We start from the raw sequence: 26,845 nt of genomic DNA, 5'->3' as shown, positions 1-26,845 counted from the left end.
TGGCTAATATTAAAGGTAGGATCATTTTTTAGGTGAATATTATTAGAAAAAAAATATTACAAACAAAAAAGCCAATAATACTTTACAGTAGGGTTGTCCCGATACCAATATTTTGGTACCGGTACCAAAATGTATTTCGATACTTTAATACTTTTCAAAATAAAGGGGACCACAAAAAATGTCATTATTGTCTTTATTTGAACACAAAATCTTAGGGTACATGAAACATATGTTTATTATTGTAATTTAGTCCTTAAATAAAATAGTGAACGTACTAGACAACTTGTCTTTTAGTAGTAAGTAAACAAACAAAGACTCCTAATTAGTCTGCTGACGTATGCAGTAACATATTGTGTCATTTATCTACCTATTATTTTGTCTACATTATGAGGGACAAGCTGGGTGTACCCCGCCTTCCGCCCGAATGCAGCTGAGATAGGCTCCAGCACCCCCCCGCCACCCCAAAAGGGACAAGCGGTAGAAAATGGATCGGATGGAAGCTGTAAAAATGGATTATTAATCTACTTGTTCATGTACTTTTAATATCTGCTTATTTTCTGTTTTAACATGTTCTATCTACACTTCTGTTAAAATGTAATAATCACTTTCATCTGTTGTTTTGATACTTTACATTAGTTTTGGATAATACCAAACGTTTGGGTATCAATCCGATACCAAGTAGTAACAGGATCATACATTGGTCATATTCAAAGTCCTCATGTGTCCAGGGACTAGAGATGCGCGGTTTGCGGACACAACCGCGGAGTCCGCGGATAATCCGCGGGTCGGGCGGATGACATGACGAAATTTTTTTATTTTAAATAGATTCGGGCGGGTGGCGGTTGAACCAATTCGGAAATATATATACATAGTTAAATGTTGTTACCCACATACGAAAAACGAGCAGCACTCTTTGAAACAGTCAATTATTCTGGAGCTGGAGCTGATGGCGCATCACCGAAAAAGAAAAGGATTGACTTCACAGAATGGGAGGAGGATATGTGCTTGTTGATGAAGTAGATTATTCCTCTACAAACTTCCATCTTGACGGATCAGCAGAGGAAAATCTACTTTCCTTTTGGGGGAAACAAGGACAATCATTCCCACGACTACAACACCTTGCCAAGAGAATCCTATGCGTCCAAGCAACAAGTGCCGCAAGTGAGCGCTCCTTCAGCGCAGCAGGGCGCATTTTAGAGGCCAGGCTCTCTCGCCTGAATCCTGGCACTGTAGATGCCATTTTATTCCTGCATAGTGCTAACAAAAAAAAAAAAAGTAAGTACACATACGGTTGGATATGTTAAACGAATTAGTCTACGTTACCTAGGCTATACCAAATAAGCCCATGTCTAACCTATATTGAGTTCGGTCAGCTGAATAATTTTGATGGTTACGTGTTGTTTGGGCGCACTACAACGCAAAGGAATTAAGGCAATTGCGTTGTTTGGGTTTTTTTTCTATTGGAGATATACTACTGTGTGTTAATTATTTGGCTTCGCTTTCAAGTGAAGCGCATTTCCAATTGGCTACAATGTAAGGCTATTTAGCCTGCTTTGTTTGTCTCGACCGTCTATTTTCATTATAATTCAAGTTTGATGATAAAGTGCAGTCTGATGGGTTTGATTTCCCCCCTTCAGCTATTTGCCTTGGCCAATAAGTTGCAAGTAATTTATTATTATTATTTATTTAATTTATTTTTGTTTAAATAGGGATGACATACATATGTTATTGTATAATTTAAGTTTGTGCACGTGATTGACAGCCTAAGGCTTATGAGGCACATTTTGTATTCATTTTTTTATTTCAACTTAAAAACGTATGAGCCTATGCCTATGCCTACAACATAGGCTATGTGTTTATCTTTATTTTCCTGCCTGTCGTTGACAATGGAGATTGTCTGATATTTTGTCATGGCTGCAGATCAATCAATAAAGGTTCATCTTTGTCGCAAAATTGTTCACTGTCTCACTGTGCACCCCGCCCTCGTCCCTATTTGAGCATTATAACGTTAACAAGTTCATATTCATTGAAATAAATTCAGAATTTTTTTTTTACCTAACGAAAATATAGGCCTAGTCTTTCTAAGACATTTTTTTAACTTCTTAAAAGCATCGTTCTGCTTGCTGCAACTGCGCACACCAAGTGTGAGGAACGCACTCCTGATCTGAGGGCATTGGCAACAATAGCCAACACTTTCTTAATGGAAATGACAATAATATTATAATAATGATAAATAATATTATCACGCATTAATATCTCTTAGCCACTAATGCGTGGCCAAGAGATATTAATGCGTGGCACGCATTGAATGTCTCTGCTGCATTGGATCAGTCTCCTTTCTATAACAGGCAAAAGCTTTCTAACCTCACTAATGCCTTGCATCGTCTATATTAGATATATAACAACGGGTGGGTGGCGGGCGGTTGTGGTTTTGATAAAATGTTGGTTCGGGTGGATGGCAGGTGGATGACGAATTTTGTGATGCGGTTGCGGATGAAATAATTGCCTATCCGCGCATCTCTACCAGGGACGTATTTCCTGGGTTCATAAACATAATACACATTTTAAAAAAAAGGAAAAAGATTTAGTGATGCTAAAAAATATCGATGTAATCGTCTTAGTATCAACTAGATACACTCTCTTGCTTGGTATCATTACAGTGGATGTCAGGTGTAGATCCACCCATGGCGTTTTTTACATTGTGACGCCGGTGAGATACGGTGTGTAGTGAAGCATGTTTAGCTATTCCTCGTCCTGCAGTGATAATGATACTTGTAAGAAACTCACTTTATTTGTCGCCATGGAGGCGAGGATTAGTGATTTAGAAGTAGCTAAAACACTGCAGACTTTGGCTGGACGTTAGCCGCTAGCAAGCAAGCCATGTCTTAAAGCACCTCTTCCTGAGGGTGTTTCAGTGTTATAACTTCACCTTTACTTTTTACACCAAAATGCGTCCGTTCTCCCTTTTCTGTCCCCACACGGTGTCTGCTTGTAAGTACTCCGTGTGTGTGCGCTGCCGAACATGCTCCTCTGCTCGTAAAACCAGCAATGTCACGCCTTAAAAAAACCCTACTTCACAGTAAACTGTAATTTTTCAGAGATATTCATCAACATTCCTCAACATACCTCCTTGTCACACTAATTTCATGCGAAAGACGTTGCAGTATGTAGAGCAATGGTGGCTTGCAACTGACTTGCACAATTTTTCACCATGTGAATGAATTTGGTAATTTGGCAAGAGCTTAGGACTTAACAAATTTAGAGAAGAACATTTATTATTTTCGTGTCCTATTGGTCTATTTTTGGATTCAAACTAGATTGTGTGCAAATAATAGTTTGTAAACAAAAAACTGTACTAGCATGGCTATTGTGTAATCCAATACGAGCATGACGAGTGTATGTGATGTGGTGTTATTTGTCATGTGAGAGTGTGTAAGGTTTTTTGACATTTGAGACTCCAGAAAGAATAGCAGCTTATATCGCAGAAGCTAACGGGGAATCTGAACAAAAACACACACATTTTGTGCACATTCAACAATACCGTGATAATAATGATAACCATAATCATTTTTGTTACAATAACCATGATATGCAATGTTCATATTCAGAGATGTCCGATAATGGCTTTTTTGCCCATTTCCGATATTATCCATCTCTAAATTACCGATTCCGATATCAACCGATACCGATATATACAGTCGTGGAATTAACACATTATTATGCCTAATTTTGTTGTGATGCCCCGCTGGATGCATTAAACAACATAACAAGGTTTTCCAAAATAAATCAACTCAAGTTGTGGAAAAAAATGCCAACATGGCACTGCCATATTTATTATTGAAGTCACAAAGTGCATTATTTTTTTTAACATGCCTCAAAACAGCAGCTTGGAATTTGGGACATGCTCTCCCTGAGAGAGCATGAGGAGGGTGGAGGTGGGCGGGGTTGGGGTGGTGGTGTTGAGTCGGGGGGGGGGGGGGGTATATATTGTAGCGTCCCGGAAGAGTTAGTGCTGCAAGGGGTTCTGGGTATTTGTTCTGTTGTGTTTATGTTGTGTCACGGTGCGGCTGTTCTCCCGAAATGTGTTTTTCATTCTTGTTTGGTGTGGGTTCACAGTGTGGCGCATATTTGTAACAGTGTTAAAGTTGTTCATACGACCACCCTCAGTGTGACCTGTATGGCTGTTGACCAAGTATGCATTGCATTCACTTGTGAATGTGTCAAAAGCAGTAGATATTATGTGATTGGGCCGGCACGTAAAGACAGTGCCTTTAAGACACGCCCCCAATATTGTTGTCTGGGTGGAAATTGGAAATCGGGAGAAATTCGGGAGAATGGTTGCCCCGGGAGATTTTCAGGAGGGGCACTGAAATTCAGGAGTCTCCCGGGAAAATGGGGAGGGTTGGCAAGTATGACTGGGAGACGCAACTGCTCTGTACTTCTCTCTACGTCGTTTGGTACCACTCCGTACAGTGGCGTTTTAAAAAGTCATACATTTTACTTTTTGAAACAGATACCGATAATTTCCAATATTACATTTCAAAGCATTTATCGGCCAATAATATCTGCAGTCCGATATTATCGGACATCTCTATTCATATTGTTACATCTCTAAAGCTTAGTCACAGAAGCAATTAACTCGTAAGCCGAGGTACAAGTGTTTTTGTAATAGCTCACTAAATTGTAGTCCAGTTGGTTGATATATCACGTGATGTGCTGAATTTAAGAAGGGGAGGTCAAGCTCTGACAAGAGTGGGCGGTATGAGTTGATGGACTGATCAATGACTTACTCTATTTAAACCTTGTACTCTCTAAGTTGTACAAACCCCGTTTCCATATGAGTTGGGAAATTGTGTTAGATGTACATATAAACGGAATACAATGATTTGCAAATCATTTTCAACCCATATTCAGTTGAATATGCTACAAAGACAACATATTTGATGTTCAAACTGATAAACATTTTTTTTTTTTGCAAATAATTTAGAATTTGATGCCAGCAACACGTGACAAAGAAGTTGGGAAAGGTGGCAATAAATACTGATAAAGTTGAGGAATCCTCATCAAACACTTATTTGAACATCCCACAAGTAAACAGGCAAATTGGGAACAGGTGGGTGCCATGATTGGGTATAAAAGTAGCTTCCATGAAATGCTCAGTCATTCACAAACAAGGATGGGGCGAGGGTCACCACTTTGTCAACAAATGCGTGAGCAAATTATTGAACAGTTTAAGAAAAACCTTTTTCAACCAGCTATTGCAAGGAATTTAGGGATTTCACCATCTACGCTCCGTAATATCATCAAAGGGTTCAGAGAATCTGGAGAAATCACTGCACGTAAGCAGCTAAGCCCGTGACCTTTGATCCCTCAGGCTGTACTGCATCAACAAGTGACATCAGTGTGTAAAGGATATCACCACATGGGCTCAGGAACACTTCAGAAACCCACTGTCAGTAACTACAGTTGGTCGCTACATCTGTAAGTGCAAGTTAAAACTCTCCTATGCAAGGCGAAAACCGTTTATCAACAACACCCAGAAACGCCGTCAGCTTGGCTGGGCCTGAGCTCATCTAAGATGGACTGATACAAAGTGGAAAAGTGTTCTGTGGTCTGACGAGTCCACATTTCAAATTGTTTTTGGAAACTGTGGACGTTGTGTCCTCTGGACCAAAGAGGAAAAGAACCATCCGGATTGTTATAGGCGCAAAGTTGAAAAGCCAGCATCTGTGATGGTATGGGGGTGTATTAATGCCCAAGACATGGGTAACTTACACATCTGTGAAGGCACCATTAATGCTGAAAGGTACATACAGGTTTTGGAGCAACATATGTTGCCATCCAAGCAACGTTACCATGGACGCCCCTGCTTATTTCAGCAAGACAATGCCAAGCCACGTGTTACATCAACCTGGCTTCATAGTAAAAGAGTGCGGGTACTAGACTGGCCTGCCTGTAGTCCGGACCTGTCTCCCATTGAAAATGTGTGGCGCATTATGAAGCCTAAAATACCACAACTGTTGAACAACTTAAGCTGTACATCAAGCAAGAATGGGAAAGAATTCCACCTGAGAAGCTTCAAAAATGTGTCTCCTCAGTTCCCAAACGTTTACTGAGTGTTGTTAAAAGGAAAGGCCATGTAACACAGTGGTGAACATGCCCTTTCTCAACTCCTTTGACACGTGTTGCAGCCATGAAATTCTAAGTTAATTATTATTTGCAAAAAAAAAATAAAGTTTATGAGTTTGAACATCAAATATCTTGTCTTTGTAGTGCATTCAATTGAATATGGGTTGAAAAGGATTTGCAAATCATTGTATTCCGTTTATATTTACATCTAACACAATTTTCCAACTCATATGGAAACGGGGTTTGTAGAATGTCTAAGTTTTTAGACCACCGATATGAAATTAAATATTCTCAGTGAGGTTCAGTGCAGTAGATAGGGAATCTGCATATATGACTTTATTGTGTGAATGTCTAAGCATTCACACATATAAGATTCTACACCAAAAAAATTATTTATTATTATTCTACCGCAAAACTTTGGCGCGCTCCAAAGCCCAGTTTTCCTCCGATCGGAATTGTTCCAGTATCAAAACGTTCGACTCGACGGGGAATCGTGAGCCCCCCCACACCTCCCAAAAAAATGTTTTTTAAATCCTAGATTACCCAGAATTCACGGTTTTCCGGGTCATTTTTCCTATTGAAAATGAATGGGCCATTTTTCGAAATTGCACAATTTCCACATTTCTCAACCGATTTCACCGTTCCACCATCCACACACTCCACTCACCTTGGGCAATCAAACTACCAAGTTAAAAAAAAAAATCCAGGAATTTCCGTTTTTCCAAAGCCCTCTTTTCACCTCTGCCTAGAAAGTTTTCACAGTCCACATTTTTTAACCGTTGCACCTTCAAAGCATTCTTCTCAATTAGGAAAACACAATTACCGTTTTCTTTTCGTAAAAATTCCCGGTTTTCCCGAAATTCCAGTAATTCTGAACTACCAATTCTCAATTCAAACTGTTACTACATCAACATTTTTCAACAGTTTTGAAAAATTCCAACATCAACGCATTCACATCATCTAGGACAATTGTTGTATTATCCATATTTTCAAAAATTCTTGTTTTTTCCGAAAGCCCCCGATTTTTAGGAAATTCTCATTAAATAAATGGACGTGTTCATAGTTATACAATGCCCAAAATTCTGGGCCATTTTTTTAACCGATTCCAACCTCTCAACCATCAACCCACACTACTCTTCACATATGTCAAACGCAAAACATGTTATCTCTTTCCCAAAAATCCCGGTTTTTCTGTAATTTTCTCCCCATTAACAATGAATGGGAAATATACAATTGACTGCATTACCGACATTTCTCATCCGATTTGAACCGTTGCAACATCCACATGCTCCACCCACCCTGGACATTCAAGCCAGCATGTATCCCGGTTCCTAAAATTCCCTGATTACCCGGAATTACCAGAAATGTCCACCCCCCCCATTGAAAAGGAATCGGCAATATACAAACCTCTGCATATAATTTCTCAAACGATTCGAACCATTCCACTATCCACACACTCGACTCATCTTGGACTATCAAACTACCATTTTCCAAGTTCATAAAAATTCCAGGAATTTTTGTTTTTCCAAAGCCCTCTTTTCACCTTTGCCCAGAAAGTTTTCACAATACACATTTTTTAACCTTTTTTGACCATTGCACATTCAAAGCATTCTTCCTAATAGGGAAAACACAAATACCATTTTTCTTCTCGTACAAATTCCATATTTTCTCGAGATTCCACTAATTCTGAACTACCCATTCTCAATTCAAACGGTTACTACGTCAAAATTTTTCAACACTTTGGAAAAATTCCAACACCAACCCATTCACATCATCTAGGACAATTGTTGTATTACCTATATTTAAAAAAAATCCTGTTTTTCCCGAAATCCCCAAATTTCTAGGAAATTCTCATTCAAATAAATGGACGTATTCTAAAAAAAGCCTTGTAAAAAAAAAAAAACTTCACTACACATCTTAAAATAAAGCGTGGATCTCTGCCAGTCAGCTACAGACGTGGAAGCTTCAGCCAAGTTTGATGACTTACTAAATTCCCGACTATGAAGCCGCTACTTTTTTCCCTACACTTTGAACCCTGCGGCTTTTACAATAGTGCGGCTAATTTCTGGATTTGTCTTCGCTGACAACCATGATGCAAATAGTAAAAAAACCTAAACATGCAAATACACTGAATAGGTGTGTTATTGTTTGTCTGCGGCTTTTAAAATAGTGCGGCTAATATCTCGATTTGTCTTCGCTGACAACCATAATGCAAATAGTAAAAAAAACTAAAACATGCAAAGACACTGAATAGGTGTGTTAATGTTTGTGCTACGGTGCCATCTTTTGGACGAGTTCGCTTATTAGAGGTGCTGCATTGCCCTTCTGTTTAGACTGAGCTTTCAACCGGAAGCGCAAGTGCCGTTCCGTCTTCTAGGCTTCCATATCGTTTTTACTCCTATAGGTTATTCATTCATCACTCCAAGCAACGTTTGTACATTTGTAACTAAAGCAATTCTTACTTACCAAACCGTTCCATGTGTGATGTCTATAAAAGTGTTTTCATGCTTATTTCTATGTGCTATCGTAATATAATAAAGCTAGCGTGCTTAGCATTAGCTAATATGCCAACACGTTAACAAGTGTCTGTTAGTATTATTACTTACAATGGCATTATTTTTGTATTGTTTTAGTTTTTTAAACCCACCAAAACGTCAACGTGGATTTATTGAGTCTGTTTAGCTAATTGGAGAGCTACCTTCCGCAGCTATGATGATGACTTCGGTTTTGTTTGATCAGCCGTTTTACAGACACCGTTTGGGAACAATTAAGGTATGTAAATAAATATTTACAAAATCTTTCTGTGTAAATAACTCATTTCAAAACGTAAATGTCTGCGGCTTATAGTCCGGTGCGGCTAATATATGGGGGGAATTTATTCTAAAATTTAGTGGGTACGCTCTATAGTGCGCAAAATAACCTAGTATGACGTTAAAATGTGAGTGTAACGTTAGCATTGTATCTCATATCTGTGTCTTTTTGTCCCACTCAGTGTATTTAGTATATGTTCACTTTTACATTGGACAAGTGTAGCGTCATATGCGAGTTACCGTATGAGCGGGTCTAGTCAGGCATATTTTCATACAAAAGGCGCACCGGATTATAGGGCGCAATAAAGGGGTCATGTTATTATTTTACAGTACAGTGTGGTTTCCTAGCTTACCAAAGTCGTACTAAAACATTTTTGATAGATTTTCGAGCGCCGTGTGTAATGTTCTATATTTTCAATGGAACATATAACATTTTGGTGTTGTTTACTTGAGTCATATTGCAGTCTACACATATCTCTTATGTACGACTGCCATCATATTGCAGTCTACACATATCTCTTATGTATGACTGCCATCATATTGCAGTCTACACGTATCTCTTGTGAAGTGAAGTGAATTATATTTATATAGCGCTTTTCTCCAGTGACTCAAAGCGCTTTACATTGTGAAACCCAATATCTAAGTTACATTTAAACCAGTGTGGGTGGCACTGGGAGCAGGTGGGTAAAGTGTCTTGCCCAAGGACACAACGGCAGTGACTAGGATGGCGGAAGCGGGGATCGAACCTGCAACCCTCAAGTTGCTGGCACGGCCGCTCTACCAACCGAGCTATACCGCCATCAGTGACTGCCATCTACTGGTCACACTTATCATTACACCATGCTCCAAATAGTACAGTTTCGAGGACGGCAAGCACAACCAAAATTATTCCCCACACTAGGCGCACCGGGTTATAAGGTGCACTGTCGAGTTTTGAGAAAATGAAAGGATTTTAAGTGCGCCTTATAGTCCGAAAAATACGGTATGTATAAAATACACTATATTGCCAAAAGTATTTGGCCACCCATCCAAATTATGATAATCAGGTGTCCTAATCACTTGGCCCGGTGTATAAAATCAAGCACTTAGGCATGGAGACTGTTTCTACAAACATTTGTGAAAGAATGGGCCGCTCTCAGTGATTTCTAGCGTGGAACTGTCATAGGATGCCACCTGTGCAACAAATCCAGTTGTGAAATTTCCTCACTCCTCAAATATTCCAAAGTCAACTTTATTATAAGAAAAGTGAATAAATTGGGAACAACAGCAAGTCAGCCACCAAGTGGTAGGCCACGTAAACTGACAAGAGAGGGGTCAGTATAGTGCAGGGGTCGAGGAACCTTTTTGGCCGAGAGAGCCATGAAAGCCAAATATTTTTAAAATGTATTTCCGTGAGAGCCATATAATATTTTTTAACACTGAATACAACTAAATGCGTGCATTTTTAAGTAAGACCAACATTTTTACAGTATAATAAGTCTCAGAATAACATTGTTATTCTGAAGCTAACCATCCATCCATCCATCCATCCATTTTCTACCGCTTGTCCCGTTCAATAATAAGTAAAATACTTCTTACCATTAATGCGACTTCTTGAACAGGTGGGGTAGAAAACGGATGGATGGATTAAAATGCATGAGAATGTTTTATATTTTGAACGTTATTTTTAACTCTGTGATTACCAGCGGAATTATTCATTCCTATCGTGTTAAGCAATGTCAGCTAAGATTTATCTGAGAGCCAGATGCAGTCATCAAAAGAGCCACATCTGGCTCGAGAGCCATAGGTTCCCTACCCCTGGTATAGTGCAAAGACTTTCTGCACAGTCAGTTGCTACAGAGCTCCAAACTTCATGTGACCTTCCAATTAGCCCACGTACAGTACGCAGAGAGCTTCATGGAATGGGTTTCCATACATCACCAAGTCCAATGCAAAGCGTGGGATGCAGTGGTGTAAAGCACGTTGCCACTGGACTCTAGAGCAGTGGAGACGCCTTCTCTGGACTGATGAATCACGCTTTTTCATCTGGCAATCTCATGGACGAGTCTGGGTTTGGAGGTTGTCAGGAGAACGCTACATTGCGACTGCATTGTGCCGAGTGTGAAATTTGGTGGAGGAGGAATTATGGTGTGGGGTTATTTTTCAGGAGTTGGGTTCGGCCCCTCAGTTCCAGGGAAATTAACTTTGAATGCTCCAGGATACCAAAACATTTTGGACAATTCAATGGGATGGCACTTCAAGTTCATATGTGAGTAAAGGCAGGTGGCCAAATACTTTTGGCAATATAGTGTATGTATGTACAGTAAATGTAAAAAGTTGATAAAGTTGACATCGATTATTTTATTTAGTCAAGTTTACTGCAACTGTGGAATTTTCCCACTGTGGAATACTAAGCCATCCTTATAGTCCTTACAGGAACCACACACTCTTGAGACAGGTGTGGACAATTTGCATTTACGTTATACACACACACACACACACACACACACACACACACACACACACACACACACACACACACACACACACACACACACACACACACACACACACACACACACACACACACACACACACACACACACACACACACACACACACACCTACACACACAACACTGTGTGTTTCCAGTAGGCTTATAAAAAGCTATCGTGAGACCTCTGAGACTTATACAATTGTTGCAAAATTGTAATAATATGTGACCTTTAACATCTTATCCCAATCAAATGTATCGCCATCACGTGACAGTTTGAGCTTTTTTTTTTTTTTTTCCTCTGAGGGAATGTAGATGACTTTACGGCGTCCTTTAAGTCCTAAAGGGGATTACTAGTCTGGGCCGATCGACTTCCTATGACTTATGGCGTTGATTATGAATCACATGTGCTGCCACACCCTCAAGAGAACTCAGGTGATGACGGTATCCAGACGGATGATTTCACACGTGCGTCATGTGTGGGATTACCAGAAAGAAGAATTAGACATTTATTGCGCAAGCAAAATGGCAGATTCAGCAACTATGAGTGACTAAAAGCTTGAAAGTGTCAGGTTTTAATCAATCGTTCCAGTCCATTTAAACTGGAACGATTGATTAAAATCGTTCAAGGAGTTATAAAAAGTACTCGTTGTTGACATTGCTGTAGGCAGTACTTTTTATAACTCCTTCACTCTAAATCAGGGGTCACCAACGCGGGGCCCGCGGGCACCAGGTAGCCCGTAAGGACCAGATGAGTAGCCCGCTGGCCTGTTCTAAAAATAGCTCAAATAGCAGCACTTACCAGTGAGCTGCCTCTATTTTTTGAATTGTATTTATTTACCAGCAAGCTGGTCTCGCTTTGCCCGACATTTTTAATTCTAAGAGAGACAAAACTCAAATAGAATTTGAAAATCCAAGAAAATATTTTAAAGACTGGGTCTTCACTTGTTTAAATAAATTCTTTTTTTTTTTTTACTTTGCTTCTTATAACTTTCAGAAAGACAATTTTAGAGAAAAAATACAACCTTAAAAATGATTTTAGAATTTTTAAACACATACCTTTTTACCTTTCAAATTCCTTCCTCTTCTTTCCTGACAATTTAAATCAATGTTCAAGTAAATTTTTTTTTTTTATTGTAAAGAATAATAAATACATTTTAATTTAATTCTTCATTTTAGCTTCTGTTTTTTCGACAAAGAATATTTGTGAAACTTTTCTTCAAACTTATTATGATTAAAATTCAAAAAAATTATTCTGGCAAATCTAGAAAATCTGTAGAATCAAATGTGAATCTTATTTCAAAGTCTTTTGAATTTCTTTTAAAATTTTTGTTCTGGAAAATCTAGAAGAAATAATGATTTGTCTTTGTTAGAAATATAGCTTGGTCCAATTTGTTATATATTCTAACAAAGTGTAGATTGGATTTTAACCTATTTAAAACATGTCATCAAAATTCTAAAATTAATCTTAATCAGGAAAAATTACTAATGATGTTCCATAAATTATTTTTGTAATTTTTTCAAAGAATCGAATTAGCTAGTTTTTCTCTTTTTTCTTTCGGTTGAATTTTGAATTTTAAAGAGTCGAAATTGAAGATAAATTATCTTTCAAAATTGAATTGTCATTTTTTTCGTGTTTTCTCCTCTTTTAAACCTTTCAATTAAGTGTAAATATCATTAATTATTAATAATAACATAGAGTTAAAGGTAAATTGAGCAAATTGGCTATTTCTGGCAATTTATTTAAGTGTGTATCAAACTGGTAGCCCTTCGCATTAATCAGTACCCATGAAGTAGCTCTTGGTTTCAAAAAGGTTGGTGACCCCTGCTCTAAATGCTTGAACATGGGTAAACCCAACCAGTTAAACTGTAAACAAGACTAGAGCCTCACTTGTTTACATTTACACCTCTTTGATCAAACACCAAGATAACACAATGTCTGCTTGTATTTCCCATGAAAACAGCCTTATACAAACTGTACTTTTTTTTTTTTTCCTCAATTGTGAGGCATACTTTTCTGATGGCAGTGCATCAAAGAAAAATTTAAGTGAAACTAGACATCGGAAAATGGTTAGAAAAGGTAGAAATGCAGACCAATTTCAGCCGCATAGTTGGTCTAAGCCAGGGATCCCCAAACTATGCCTATCTAGTCGATACTACAATGTTCACATCGAGATGTTTTACTATCACAAAATATTTTGATATCGCATCAGTGTTTATCTGTTGAATTGTGACCTTAAGAACCATGGGATGTGGGAGGAAGCCCAAGTCAAAACCCCAAAGCACAGGGGAGAACATGCAAAATCCACACGGCCATAACACAGACCAGTGATTCTCAAACTGTGTACCAGTTCGTACGCAGGCTCCATCTATTGGTACACCGAAGAAGTCTGCAAATATGTACTGTAAATGGAGTTTCATTGATGATGACGTTTGTGCATTGTGCGTACTCTCACAGGATAGGATAGGATAGGATAGGACTTTATTGTCATTGCACAAGTACAACGAAACTACTGTATGTTTTCAGCACAAACCCGTTCAAGATTAGACAAACAAACAGTGTACAAGACAAAGGTAAAACACTTGGGAAGAAGATGAGTAAAAAAAATACAATCTAGACTGGGCTCCTAAGGGGGCCTGGTCTGGATTGGCACAACATGGAGAAGCTTGAAAAGGAAAAATTTAATATGAGAGCAGCCAGCATGGACGAATAGAACAGACAAGTCATTGTATTGTCTGTTCGCGGAAAACAAACATCCTAATCTACGATTTGACTCCCTCGAATGGCCTTGTGGCCAAAATATTAAATATACTTGTTGACTTTAATGAATACTTAGGCCTAACATGCTACAGTACTCAGTGGCCTAATGGTTAGAGTGTCCGCCCTGAGATCGGTAGGTTGTGAGTTCAAACCCCGGCCGAGTCATACCAAAGACTATAAAAATGGGAGCCATTACCTCCCTGTTTGGCACTCAGCATCAAGGGTTGGAATTGGGGGTTAAATCACCAAATATGATTCCCGGGCGCGGCCACCGCTGCTGCTCACTTCTCCCCTCACCTCCCAGGGGGTGATCAAGGGTGATGGGTCAAATGCAGAGAATAATGTCGCCACACCTAGCGAAGGTAAATCATTGGTACTTTAACTTTGTACTTTAACTTGATTTATGATTGTCAAACACACACTAGGTGTGGCGAAATTATTCTCTGCATTTGACCCATCACCCTTGATCACCCACTGCGAGGTGAGGGGAGAAATGAGCAGCAGTGGTGGCCACGCCCAGGAATCATTTTTGGTAATTTAACCCCCAAATCCAACCCTTGATGCTGAGTTAATGGGAGGTAATGGGTCCCATTTTTATAGTCTTTGGTATGACTCGGCCGGGGTTTGAACTCACGACCTACAGATATCAGGGCGGACACTCTAACCACTAGGCCACTGAGCAGGTTGGTCATTATGGTGGTACTCGGAGAGCCAATTGTTTTCTGAGGTGGTACTTGGTGAAAAAGGTTTGAGAACCACAGTTTGAGAAACTGTGTACCACTAGTGGTACACCAAATAACCACTTGATTAAAGTGCAGTGTTGTATTTTCCTATATTCAAACACAGTGTTACTGTTCAAACTGTGTGTGGTGTTACAGTGGCCAAAAATATTAAATATACTTAACTAAAACCTGTCTTGTTTTTAATGAATACTTAAGCCTACTACGTTACTGTATTTTAATGTTGATCATTACGGCGGTACTTGGAGAGCCAATTGTTTTCGGAGGTGGTATTTGGTGAAAAAGGTTTGAGAACTACTGATGTAGAGCAGTGATTCTTAAACTGTGGTACACATACTACCAATGGTACGCTGTACACACAGTGTTACTGTTTAAACTGTGTATAATGTGACAGTGGCAAAAATACTACATTAATTTGTTAAATAAAACATCTGCCTTGTTTTTAATGAATACTTAAGCCTACTATGCTACTGTATTTCAATGTTGGTCATTATGGTGGTACTCGGAGAGCCAATTGTTTTCTGAGGTGGTACTTGGTGTAGAATGTTTGAGAACCACTGCTCTAGGTCAGTGTTTTTCAACCATGAGGTGGCGACTTGTCCAGGGTGTACCCCGCCTTATTGCCCGAATGCAGCTGAAATAGGCTCCAGCGACCACCCTCCACCCCCCGAAAGGGACAAGCGGTAGAAAATGGATGGATGGATAGACCTTGTGTACGGACTATTTTAAACGTGTCCGTGAGTGTGAATGTTGTCTGTCTATCTGTGTTGGCCCTGTGGTGAGGTGGCGACTTGTCCAGAGTGTACACCGCCTTCCGCCCGAATGCAGCTGAGATAGGCTCCAGCGACCCCGAACGGGACAAGCGGTAGAAAATGGATGGATGGATAGACCTTGTGTACTGACTATTTTAAATGTGTCCTTGAGTGTGAATGTTGTCTGTCTATTTGTGTTGGCCCTGTGGTGAGTTGGCGACTTGTCCAGAGTGTACACCGCCTTCCACCCGAATGCAGCTGAGATAGGCTCCAGCGACCCCGAACGGGACAAGCGGTAGAAAATGGATGGATGGATAGACCTTGTGTACTGACTATTTTAAATGTGTCCATAAGTGTGTGAATGTTGTCTGTCTATCTGTGTTGGCCCTGTGATGAGGTGGCGACTTGTCCAGGGTGTACACAGCCTTCCGCCCGAATGCAGCTGAGATAGGCTCCAGCAACTCCGAAAGGGACAAGCTGTAGAAAATGGATGGATGGAAAGACCTTGTGTACTGACTATTTTAAATGTGTCCATAAGTGTGTGAATGTTGTCTGTTTATCTGTGTTGGCCCTGTGATAAGGTGGCGACTTGTCCAGGGTGTACCCCGCCTTCCGCCCAAATGCAGCTGAGATAGGCTCCAGCGACCCCGAAAGGGACAAGCAGTAGAAAATGGATGGATGGATGGGCATTCACCAGCTATTGTGAAGTAACACACATTATAAACATACTACACACTTAACACAGCATACAAATGCTGGTGTTTCTTATCGATCTAAAGACATTTATGATTGGTAATAGCAATACTATTTGTTAAAAAGGTAATAGATTACTTCTAGAAGTAACCACACACAATGGCAGCAGTAGGTTGAGTTCCACGTTGTGTAATAGAAAGTTGCCACTTTTACGACACCCTGCGTGTTTATCACCCGCCTCATAAATAACTCATTGTCTCCATGTCAACGCCGGTCCTTGTTCGTCCGTGCCTAATCACATTCGTTTATAAATAAATGAAGCAGAAGATGTTAAATTAAGCAAACAGGTCGACAATTGTAGCTCTTCACGTTCCACTTCCTGGATCAACGAACCTTCACTGACGCATTTACGACACAACAGACGTTTTGTAATGGAACCCATATTTAACCACAAACGTCGTCTTTGTGTCATGTTTTTTTTATGTCAAAAGCAATTATTGTACATCTACTTTCACAAATTATGTTAAAGTTAGACCGAAACTCGGCTTACCTGGAAAGTTGTTGTTTTTTTTGTCCCCAGGAGTAGCGAACTCGGCTCACCTGTAAAGTTATTTTTTTTGTGGTTGTCACCGGAAGTAGCGAACTCGGCTTACCTGTAAAGTTTTTGTTGTTGTTGTTGTCCACCGGAAGTACCGAACCTGTCTGTCGGCGGCAAACATGCAGACTGGATTTTTTTTTTTTTCAACTCAGAAAAGAAACAAATTTCCGCGTCTTCACGGTGAGTTTGTTGTTATTCATTGTCCCCGTTAGAGAAATATTAGTCCCGACTCCTCGTTTCAGGTGTAGTTCTTCAACCTGCTCCGAGCGGGAGGAGGTTTTCCATGAGCACACAAGACGCTAACTTGGAGGAGGAAGAAGTGAACGCAGGTGCAATAACAACATGGCGTCTTTGTTATTCTACCTTTTTTTTTTTTTTTTTTTTAACAACAAGCATACATTTATAATTCTTTCAACAGTCAAGGCACTTTCAACAACAAGGAAAAAAAACAAAAGCAAAAACAGAGTATTAAATATTAATAAATAATAAAAAATACAATTTTAAAAAAGACATAAAGGGCTACCTAAGACCCCGTTTACACTAAGCCGGATAGGGTTATCCAGGGTAAATCACACCTAATCTTATCCGTGTCCACACACACAACAATGCCACCGTTTAAAACCCCCTCACCCATTTTTCCCATTCAAAATGAATTGGCCATTTTTCAAACTTCCACCATTTCCACATGTTTCACCCGATTCAAAGCTTTCCAACTTCAAACTGTTCAGCCTATTTGGGAATGGCGGGCTTTCCCTTGACAAATTCCCAGATTTCCCAGAATTCCTGGTTTTCCGGGACATTTTTCCCATTCAAAATGAATTGGCCATTTTTCAAACTTCCACCATTTCCACATGTTTCAACCGATTCAAACCATTCCACCTTCAACATATTCCACCATTCTGGATATTCAAATTACAATTTTTCCAAGTCCCCAAAAATTCCAGGATTTTCCAGAATTCCTGGTTTTCCAAAGCCCTATTTCCACCCTTTTTTCTAGCGACTACTCCTTCCACATTTTTCAACCCACTTCAACCGTTCCACCGTCAAAAACATTCCTTTTGATTAGGACAAAAAAAACCGAAGTGTTTTGTTTTTTTAACTGGAAAAATTCCCGGTTTTCCCGAAATTCCAGGAATTCCATAATACCATTTCTCAATTCAAAATGTTACTACGTCAACATTTCTTGACCGATTTGAAAAATTCCAACACCAACTATTTCAACTCATTCAGACCATCCAAGTTTTTTTTTTTACCATTTTCCCAAAAAATCAAAATTTTCCCGAAATTCCCTAATTCCATTTACTACTTCAACTTTCTTGCCCCCTTTAAACAATTCCAACACCAACCAATTCAGCTCATTCAGGACATTCATGCTCCTTATAATTTCCCCAAAAATTCCGCTTTTCCCAAAATTCCAAAATTTCCAGGAAATTCTAATTGAAATGAATGGGACATTTTTCCAAGTTGCACAACTCCCACATTTTTCAAACTATTCCAACCATTCCAACATCAACACATTCCACTCATTCTGGACATTCAAACTAACACTTTCCCAAGTTCAAAACCAAATTCCAGTTTTCCTGGAAATTCAAACTATTCTTACATTCACACTACATTCTGTCAGCATTTCAGTTCAACTTCAGCATTGGAGCATTCACACGCCATCCCTTCAGGAATTGCCTCATATGAATTGGCCATTTTTCAAACTTCCACCATTTCCACATGTTTCACCCGATTCAAAGCGTTCCAACTTCAAACTGTTCAGCCTATTCGGGAATGGCGTGCTTTCCCTTGACAAATTCCAAAAATTCCCAGAATTCCAGGTTTTCCGGGACATTTTTTCCATTCAAAATGAATTGGCCATTTTTCAAACTTCCACCATTTCCACATGTTTCACTCGATTCAAAGCGTTCCAACTTCAAACTGTTCAGCATATTTGGGAATGGCGGGCTTTCCCTTGACAAATTCATAAAATTCCCAGATTTCCCAGAATTCCAGGTTTTCCGGGACTTTTTTCCCATTCAAAATGAATTGGCCATTTTTCAAACTTCCACCATTTCCACATGTTTCAACCGATTCAAACCATTCCACCTTCAACATATTCCACCATTTTGGATATTCAAATTACAATTCTTCCAAGTCCCAAAAATTTCCAGGATTTTCCAGAATTCCTGGTTTTCCAAAGCCCTATTTCCACCCTTTTTTCCAGCGACTACTCCTTCCACATTTTTCAACCCACTTCAACCGTTCCACCGTCAAAAACATTCCTTTTGATTAGGACAAAAAAAACTTAAGTGTTTTGTTTTTTTAACTGGAAAAATTCCCGGTTTTCCCGAAATTCCAGGAATTCCATAATACCATTTCTCAATTAAAAATGTTACTACTTCAACATTTCTTGACCGATTTGAAAAATTCCAACACCAACTATTTCAACTCATTCAGACCATCCAAGTTTTTTTTTTTTACCATTTTCCCAAAAATTCAAAATTTTCCCTAAATTCCCTAATTCCATTTACTACTTCAACTTTTCTTGCCCCCTTTAAACAATTCCAACACCAACCAATTCAGCTCATTCAGGACATTCATGCTCCTTATAATTTCCCCAAAAATTCCGCTTTTCCCAAAATTCCGAAATTTCCAGGAAATTCTAATTGAAATGAATGGGACATTTTTCCAAGTTGCACAACTCCCACATTTTTCAAACTATTCAAACCATTCCAACATCAACACATTCCACTCATTCTGGACATTCAAACTAACACTTTCCCAAGTTCAAAACCAAATTCCAGTTTTCCTGGAAATTCAAACTATTCAACATTCAAACTATTCTTACATTCACACTACATTCTGTCAGCATTTCAGTTCAACTTCAGCATTGGAGCATTCACACGCCATCCCTTCAGGAATTGCCTCATATGAATTGGCCATTTTTCAAACTTCCACCATTTCCACATGTTTCACCCGATTCAAAGCGTTCCAACTTCAAACTGTTCAGCCTATTCGGGAATGGCGTGCTTTCCCTTGACAAATTCCAAAAATTCCCAGAATTCCAGGTTTTCCGGGACATTTTTTCCATTCAAAATGAATTGGCCATTTTTCAAACTTCCACCATTTCCACATGTTTCACTCGATTCAAAGCGTTCCAACTTCAAACTGTTCAGCATATTTGGGAATGGCGGGCTTTCCCTTGACAAATTAAAAAAATTCCCAGATTTCCCAGAATTCCAGGTTTTCCGGGACATTTTTCCCATTCAAAATGAATTGGCCATTTTTCAAACTTCCACCATTTCCACATGTTTCAACCGATTCAAACCATTCCACCTTCAACATATTCCACCATTCTGGATATTCAAATTACAATTCTTCCAAGTCCCAAAAAATTCCAGGATTTTCCAGAATTCCTGGTTTTCCAAAGCCCTATTTCCACCCTTATTTTCTAGCGACTACTCCTCCCAAATTTTTCAACCCACTTCAACCGTTCCACCGTCAAAAACATTCCTTTTGATTAGAACAAAAAAAAACAAAGTGTTTCGTTTTTTTAACTGGAAAAATTCCCGGTTTTCCCGAAATTCCAGGAATTCCATAATACCATTTCTCAATTAAAAATGTTACTACTTCAACATTTCTTGACCGATTTGAAAAATTCCAACACCAACTATTTCAACTCATTAAGACCATTCAAGGTTTTTTTTTACCATTTTCCCAAAAATTCAAAATTTTCCAGAAATTCCCTAATTCCATTTACTACTTCAACATTTCTTGCCCCCTTTAAACAATTCCAACACCAACCAATTCAGCTCATTCAGGACATTCATGCTCCTTATAATTTCCCCAAAAATTCCGCTTTTCCCAAAATTCCAAAATTTCCAGGAAATTCTAATTGAAATGAATGGGACATTTTTCCAAGTTGCACAACTCCCACATTTTTCAAACTATTCAAACCATTCCAACATCAACACATTCCACTCATTCTGGACATTCAAACTAACACTTTCCCAAGTTCAAAACCAAATTCCCGTTTTCCTGGAAATTCAAACTATTCAACATTCAAACTATTCTTACATTCACACTACATTCTGTCAGCATTTCAGTTCATCTTCAGCATTGGAGCATTCACACGCCATCCCTTCAGGAATTGCCTCATATAGTTCTAAATAATGTCCTCCTTAATGACATTGGTGGTGTTTTTAAACATTATTATGCTAAAGTGCTGTGTAAGTTAAGAATGTTTCATCTAAACACAGGGAACCAATTTAAAAAAAACAATTTTTTTAAAATTAGAAACATGTCAATATGATGCTGTGAATCTTTAGGCACCACAACATTTGATTTGATTCTTAATATTGCGAAACAAAACACCAGATAATATGTCTTACCTTATACACACACCATAATAATACTCCTATGTTGAAGCACATCAAGTGGTGTGGCTTCATGGCTTACCAAAGTCCTACTGAAACATTTTGATAGATTTTTGAGCGCCGTGTGTAATGTTCTATATTTTCAATGGAACATATAAAATGTTGGTGTTGTTTACTTGAGTCATATTGCAGTCTACACGTATCTCTTATTTCTGACTGCCATCTACTGGTCACACTTATCATTTCACCATGTAACAAATAAAATAGCTTTGAGGTCGCTAAGCACAACCAAAAGTATTCTGTACATTAGGCGCACCGGGTTATAAGGCGCACTGTCGATTTTTGAGAAAATGAAAGGATTTTGAGTGCGCCTTATAGCCCGAAAAATACGGTATATATAAAATATGTATGTGTATTTAAAAAGTTGATAAAGTTAAATAAATGATAAATACGCCACATTAATATTATAATAAGACGACTCCTTATACATTTATAATCAAGCATTAACTGTACATAAACAATGCATGCAGATTAATCGATTAAATTGATTTAATTGATTAGAAAAAAGCTTCAATTTATATTCTGTTGCTCCAATTAATCGTTCAACGAGTGTCACTATTAAATTTAGAAAATCAAGGCCGGCGTAGAGTGCCCGGAACTTTAAATACGTTGACACAGTCGTTTCCACACGGCCTCTGCAATTGAGTGTGTGGCGGCAAATAGCACACTGCAAAAAGTCAGTGTTCAAAAACAAGAAAAAAATATATACAAAAATGAGGGGTATTTTATTTGAACTAAGCAAAATTATCTGCCAATAGAACAAGAAAATTTGGCTTGTCAAGGCTTTCCAAAACAAGTAAAATTAGCTAACCTCAATGAACCCAAAAATACCTTAAGATAAGTATATTCTCACTAAAAAAAAGAGACCTTTTTGCTCAATATGTTAAAAAATATACCTAAATTAAGTGAATGCTAGTGCCATTATCTTGACATAATGATATGCGCTCGGCATCATGATTTTTTTTTTCATGCTTGAAGTAAGAAATTATTACTTTAAAAAAAAGTAGTTTTATACTTGTGAGTGTTGATGACACAGCTTTGCAACAGTTGATATTCTAGTTTCAAGCATGTTTTACTCAATATAGGTCATCAAATCTCAGCAACAAGCTGTAATATCTTACTGAGATCATTTAGGACCAAAACCCTTAAAACAAGTAAAAGACTCTAACATAAAATCTGCTTAGTGAGAAGAATTATTTTATCAGACAGAAAATAAGCAAATATCACCCTTATTTGAGATATTTAATCTTACTTAGATTTCAGTTTTTGCAGTGCAGAAATATTTTTTCATTCCATTTTTATTGTTAACATTTTTTCTTATTATTGTACACTTGTTAAACAGTGCAATGTCAATGTGGATTACGTGCATCTATTAGATGAAACATAATAAAGAGAAAAAATGGTTTATTTAAACTATTTTCTCTGAAATACGCATTGAGGCTATAAAGTGTATGTTATCCGATTTAATGGAACAAAATAATTGATAGCTGTACACACTGCAAAAAGTCAGTGTTCAAAAACAAGAAAAAAAAATACAAAAATGAGGGGTATTTTATTTGAACTAAGCAACATTATCTGCCAATAGAACAAGAAAATTTGGCTTGTCAAGACTTTCCAAAACAAGTAAAATTAGCTAACCTCAATGAACCAAAAAATACCTTGAAATAAGTATATTCTCACTAATAACAAATGCACTTTTCTTGGTAGAAAAAAAAGAGACCTTTTTGCTCAATATGTTGAAAAATATACTCAAATTAAGTGAATGCTAGTGCCATTATCTTGACATAATGATATGCGCTCGGCATCATGATGTTTTTTTTCATGCTTGAAGTAAGAAATTATTACTTTAAAAAAAAGTAGTTTTATACATTTGAGTGTTGATGACAGCTTTGCAACAGTTGATATTCTAGTTTCAAGCATGTTTTACTCAATATAGATCATCAAATCTCAGCAACAAGCTGTAATATCTTACTGAGATAACTTAGGACCAAAACCCTTAAAACAAGTAAAACACTCTCACTTAAAATCTGCTTAGTGAGAAGAATTATCTTATCAGACAGAAAATAAGCAAATATCACCCTTATTTAAGATATTTACTTAGATTTCAGTTTTTGCAGTGCAGAAATATTTTTTCATTCCATTTTTATTGTTAACAATTTTCTTATTATTGTACACTTGTTAAAAAGTGCAATGGCAATGTTTATTGCGTGCATCTATTAGATGAAACATAATAAAGCGGAATTTTCTCTAACATACGCATTGAGGCTATAAAGTGTATTTTATCCGATTTAATGGAACAAAATAATTGATAACTGTACACGACAAGACTAAATAAATAGAATATGCCACAGTTCTTACATTAAGCCTCTTAGATTGTCTTGATTTGGCAGTTTAATATCACTGAATCACCTTCTATTATTTACTAGACAGTAATTGATTAGAAAATACAGTATGGCCAAAGATGCAATTTATCACCCCAAATAAATCCTGACTTTTATGACAAACGGCGACAGAAAGTTAAGGCTGTTGGTATCACTTTCTGCTGGATGATGGAATGCAGTGTAGATACTGTATCAGCGTTGTCACCACCTCACTGTGCGATCTGGCGTCAGCAAATGTCGCTTTGTTTCCGAGCTTTCCTTCCCCGGCTGTAAATCGTGCAAGGAAAGGGGGGGGCGGGGGGGGCAGTGCTTTCACAGAGACATTTTATGGCACAAGGACTTCCCTTCCATCCTGCAGGGGGTACCATGCTTGACACCGTTCTTGTGTCGCAGGCCTTTTAACTGGCACATGCCCCCGCAATCCCAGCCCCCCAAAAAAGTAGCTGTTTCCCTTGCAGGCATTATCAGATGTCTACTCTTGTTTTTTTTGGCATCTAGTGACTTGAGTGACACTTCAAATTGTCATTACCTCTGTAGGCCAGTAACACGTAATTATACACAAGCTGCTAAAAGTGACATTTTGAAGAAAAAAAAAGCCAAGAATTGACCCATATTTTATAGTAATACAAAATGTATCTGGACACTTGGAAGTGTTCAAATGAGCAAACTGCGATTATTCACATTAAAAAACTATCTTTGCTTAGATTTTTATTGTCTGCAAAGTATGAACACAAATGCTGTATTAGTTCGGAAAAAAAAGAAAAATGTTTACGTTCTTTAAAAAAACAAAAAACTACACCTCAGTCCAATAAAAATAATAAAACACATAGTTTTAACTTTGATTTGTATTAAGTGTAGGCATCAATTTTACCATTCATGTGTATTAAATAAGTTTTGAAATTTGAACATTTGTACAAATCCAACAAGTTTAAAAATAAAACAAACAGTCCGCGCTTTGATTTTTTAAAATTGCCTGTAAAATGAGTTTGACACCAGCGGTGTCACACTCATTTTAGCTCAGGGGCCACATGGAGAAAAAATCTGTGCACACGTGGGCCGGACTATCAAAATCATGGCATTAAAAGTAAAAAAATAAAGACAACTTCAGATTGTTTTCTTTGTCCTACTTTGGCCAAAAATAGGACAAACACATTCTGAAAATATTACAATAAAAATATGGGAAAAAAATACCAGCAGTGGTAAAGTTTAGATCCATGTAGGAAAGAAGAAAGTGAATGCACTGCAAAAAGTCAGTGTTCAAAAACAAGAAAAACAAATACAAAAATGAGGGGTATTTTATTTGAACTAAGCAAAATTATCTGCCAATAGAACAAGAAAATTTGGCTTGTCAAGACTTTCCAAAACAAGTTAAAATTAGCTAACCTCAATTAACCCAAAAATACCTTAAAATAAGTATATTCTCACTAATAACAAGTGCACTTTTCTTGGTAGAAAAAAAAAAAAAGAGACCTTTTTTCTCAATATGTTGAAAAATATTCTTAAATGAAGTAAATGCTAGTGCCATTATCTTGACATAATGATATGCGCTCGGCATCATGATTTTTTAAATTTCATGCTTGAAGTAAGAAATTATGACTTTAAAAAAGTCATAAGTCATGAGTGTTGATGACACATCTTTGCATCAGTTGATATTCTAGTTTCAAGCATGTTTTACTCAATATAAGTCGTAAAATCTCAGCAACAAGCTGTAATATCTGACTGAGATAATTTAGGACCAAAACCCTTAAAACAAGTAAAAGACTCTAACATAAAATCTGCTTAGTGAGAAGAATTATCTTATCAAACAGAAAATAAGCAAATATCACCCTTGTTTGAGATATTTAATCTTACTTAGATCTCAGTTTTTGCAGTGTGAATGTTTATAACTGAATACATTTACATATGCATAAAAATGTGTTTTCTTTTGTGTAATTTTTTTTAATGAATGAAGTAACGTTTATGACAATCTTTTTCTTAAAACACAATATATAATGTGAGATATAACAGGACAATGCATACATTTATCATTTGTTTTCAAAACGCTTAGAAAAAAAGTGGGACCCCAAAAATGTACTTTTTATGACTTGATGGGGTCCCTGGGACCCCATCAGCAGCAGGCGGCTGTGTTCTAATACTAATGAAATATCATCCCGGGGGCCATAGATCCTTCATTTGCGGGCCGGATTTGGCCCGCGGGCCTTGAATTTGATACATAGGGTATGTCGCACGTTTTATAGCAGCGTATTAAACTGGTGTGGACACTCTAAAAATGTACCATTATGAACCTACCGTACAGGTGTGAAAAAAAAAAAGTTAAACACTGCCTTAGTCTTTACTCTGATTTTCATTGCCTGTTAAGTGTAGACATCAATTTTATCATACACTACCGTTCAAAAGTTTGGGGTCAACCAAACAATTTTGTGGAATAGCCTTCATTTCTAAGAACAAGAATAGACTGTCGAGTTTCAGATGAAAGTTCTCTTTTTCTGGCCATTTTGAGCGTTTAATTGACCCTACAAATGTGATGCTCCAGAAACTCAATCTGCTGAAAGGAAGGTCAGTTTTGTAGCTTCTGTAACGAGCTAAACTGTTTTCAGATGTGTGAACATGATTGCACAAGGGTTTTCTAATCATCAATTAGCCTTCTGAGCCAATGAGCAAACACATTGTACCATTAGAACACTGGAGTGATAGTTGCTGGAAATGGGCCTCTATACACCTATGTAGATATTGCACCAAAAAGCAGACATTTGCAGCTAGAATAGTCATTTACCACATTAGCAATGTATAGAGTGTATTTCTTTAAAGTTAAGACTAGTTTAAAGTTATCTTCATTGAAAAGTACAGTGCTTTTCCTTCAAAAATAAGGACATTTCAATGTGACCCCAAACTTTTGAACAGTAGTGTACATGTATATTAAATACGTTTAGAAAATTGAACATTTGTACAAATCCTACAAGTTTAAAAATAAAACAAACAGTCCGCGTTTTGATTTTTTTGTATTGCCTGCAAAGTATAGACACCTTTTTTAAGCAGCATATTAAACTGGTGTGGACACTCTAAGAATGTACCGTCATGAACTATCGT

At 37.8% G+C, this 26,845-nt stretch overlaps 1 protein-coding gene across 4 annotated transcripts in view; it reads right to left on the bottom strand.

Moving 5' to 3' along the window:
• lnx2b (ligand of numb-protein X 2b) overlaps window positions 1–17,301 on the bottom strand; it is a 69,006-nt gene extending 51,705 nt beyond the window's left edge. The window contains exon 1 of one of the 4 annotated variants that reach the window (XM_062044280.1): window positions 16,909–17,301. The gene's annotated coding sequence lies outside the window, so the exon portion shown is untranslated. The remainder of the gene's footprint in view (window positions 1–16,908) is intronic. The other 3 variants (XM_062044275.1, XM_062044277.1, XM_062044279.1) reach the window with 3 other exon arrangements.
• Window positions 17,302–26,845: the final 9,544 nt, after the last annotated feature.

Source organism: Entelurus aequoreus, linkage group LG04 (assembly GCF_033978785.1).
Source record: "Entelurus aequoreus isolate RoL-2023_Sb linkage group LG04, RoL_Eaeq_v1.1, whole genome shotgun sequence".
Lineage (NCBI taxonomy): Eukaryota > Metazoa > Chordata > Actinopteri > Syngnathiformes > Syngnathidae > Entelurus > Entelurus aequoreus.
Note: the sequence above shows the minus strand (reverse complement) of the source record. Positions and strands in the feature narration are given on the sequence as shown.